This window comes from Syngnathus floridae, unplaced genomic scaffold (assembly GCF_059516105.1).
Source record: "Syngnathus floridae isolate MCC-2025c unplaced genomic scaffold, RoL_Sflo_1.0 HiC_scaffold_474, whole genome shotgun sequence".
Lineage (NCBI taxonomy): Eukaryota > Metazoa > Chordata > Actinopteri > Syngnathiformes > Syngnathidae > Syngnathus > Syngnathus floridae.
This window is the reverse complement of record NW_028284357.1, coordinates 1-2,500: the sequence shown is the minus strand read 5'-3', so window position 1 is coordinate 2,500 and position 2,500 is coordinate 1.

Here is a 2,500-nt window from a genome sequence, read left to right as displayed (position 1 = left end):
CGGCTGATGTTCGGCCAACGTGTGGGGAGGGGGGGAAGGACGGCTGCCGGGAGCAGACAGCCGTCCCCGGGTGGGGTGTACAGTCCCTTCACCGCGGCCGCCGGGAGCAGACGGCCGTCGAGCGATTCTGCCATTGTTCCTAGGACTTTGTACATTTTAAAGACCCTTCGCGCGGGCCGCTGATCCCGCTCGGTCGCTCCGGCCTGTGTTTAAGGAGGCGGCCGGTCCTCCCATTCTGCCAGTGTTCCTTGGACTTTGAATATTTCAAAGTCTTTCCGCTCCGGGCTAGGGCGGGTGAGGTCGTCTCGAACCACGTGCCTGAAGGCCGCCTCGCGCCGGATGCAGGCCCCGCTCTGTCGTGCGGTGTGACCGTCCAACGTGGGCATCGCTAGATTAGCCGTGGCCACGATCCTTCCACACCGCGAGCCTTTCGCCCTCGGCTGATGTTCGGCCAACGTGTGGGGAGGGGGGGAAGGACGGCTGCCGGGAGCAGACAGCCGTCCCCGGGTGGGGTGTACAGTCCCTTCACCGCGGCCGCCGGGAACAGACGGCCGTCGAGCGATTCTGCCATTGTTCCTAGGACTTTGTACATTTTAAAGACCCTCCGCGCGGGCCGCTGATCCCGCTCGGTCGCTCCGGCCTGTGTTTAAGGAGGCGGCCGGTCCTCCCATTCTGCCAGTGTTCCTTGGACTTTGAATATTTCAAAGTCTTTCCGCTCCGGGCTAGGGCGGGTGAGGTCGTCTCGAACCACGTGCCTGAAGGCCGCCTCGCGCCGGATGCAGGCCCCGCTCTGTCGTGCGGTGTGACCGTCCAACGCGGGCATCGCTAGATTAGCCGTGGCCACGATCCTTCCACACCGCGAGCCTTTCGCCCTCGGCTGATGTTCGGCCAACGTGTGGGGAGGGGGTTATGGACGGCTGCCGGGAGCAGACAGCCGTCCCCGGGAGGGGAGACTTCACGGCGGCCGCCGGGAGCAGACGGCCGTCGAGAGATTCTGCCAGTGTTCCTTGGACTTTGACTATTTCAAAGTCTTTCCGCTCCGGGCTAGGGCGGGTGAGGTCGTCTCGAACCACGTGCCTGAAGGCCGCCTCGCGCCGGATGCAGGCCCCGCTCTGTCGTGCGGTGTGACCGTCCAACGCGGGCATCGCTAGATTAGCCGTGGCCACGATCCTTCCACACCGCGAGCCTTTCGCCCTCGGCCGGTGTTCGCTCAACGCGCGGGCCGCTGATCCCGCTCCATCTCTCCGGCCTGTGTTTAAGGAGGCGGCCGGTCCTCCCATTCTGCCAGTGTTCCTTGGACTTTGAAAATTTCAAAGTCTTTCCGCTCCGGGCTAGGGCGGGTGAGGTCGTCTCGAGCCACGTGCCTGAAGGCCGCCTCGCGCCGGATGCAGGCCCCGCTCTGTCGTGCGGTGTGACCGTCCAACGCGGGCATCGCTAGATTAGCCGTGGCCACGATCCTTCCACACCGCGAGCCTTTCGCCCTCGGCTGGTGTTCGTCCAACGTGTGGGGAGGGGGTTAAGGACGGCTGCCGGGAGCAGACAGCCGTCCCCGGGAGGGGAGACTTCACGGCGGCCGCCGGGAGCAGACGGCCGTCGAGAGATTCTGCCAGCGTTCCTTGTACTTTGAATATTTCACAGCCGTGCTCGCACTTAGGAAATTTTCGAGCGCTGTGGCACTTAGACATTTTTCGTCAAGCGTGGCACTTAGAAATTTTTCGTCAAGAGAGGCACTTAGACATTTTTCGTCAAGAGTGACACTTAGAAAATTTTTCACTCTCTTTGTGCCTTCCAGGGTGCTGTGCAACCCTGCGTGTTGTGTTCCCACCGAGCAAGGGGCGCTGCTGGCGGCCATGACCAAGCGCTCGGCACCGGGCCCTTTCATTTTGTGGGGTAAATTATGCGCCCCCCATGCTCGTTCTGACTATATTTTGCGAAAGGGGGGTAAATCGTTGATGAGTACGCTGACTAGGGGGACCAACCATCGTACTCTGGCGCACCTGAAGACCAAAGTTGGTACTGCACCCTACCCCTGGTACCCCAACCCCTGGTACCTAAAGAGGGAGAGGCCGAATTTTCGCTTTCGGCGGCCGACCGCGGGAACCAGCCGAGGCGGACACTTTTCGGCTCAAGAGCCGTTGGCACTTAGAAAAAATTCGCACAAGTTGGCAGGACTTCCGGGGCCAGAGGCCGAATTTTCGCTTTTGGTGGCCGTTATGGGGAACCAGCCGAGGCGGACACTTTACGGCTGTTGAGTCGTTGGCACTTAGAAAAAATTCGCACAAGTTGGCAGGACTTCCAGAGCAAGAGGCCGAATTTTCGCTTTTGGTGGCCGTTATGGGGAACCAGCCGAGGCGGACACTTTACGGCTGTTGAGTCGTTGGCACTTAGAAAAAATTCGCACAAGTTGGCAGGACTTCCAGGAGAAGAGGCCGAATTTTCGCTTTTGGTGGCCGACCTGGGGAACCAGCCGAGGCGGACACTTTTCGGCTCAAGAGCCGTT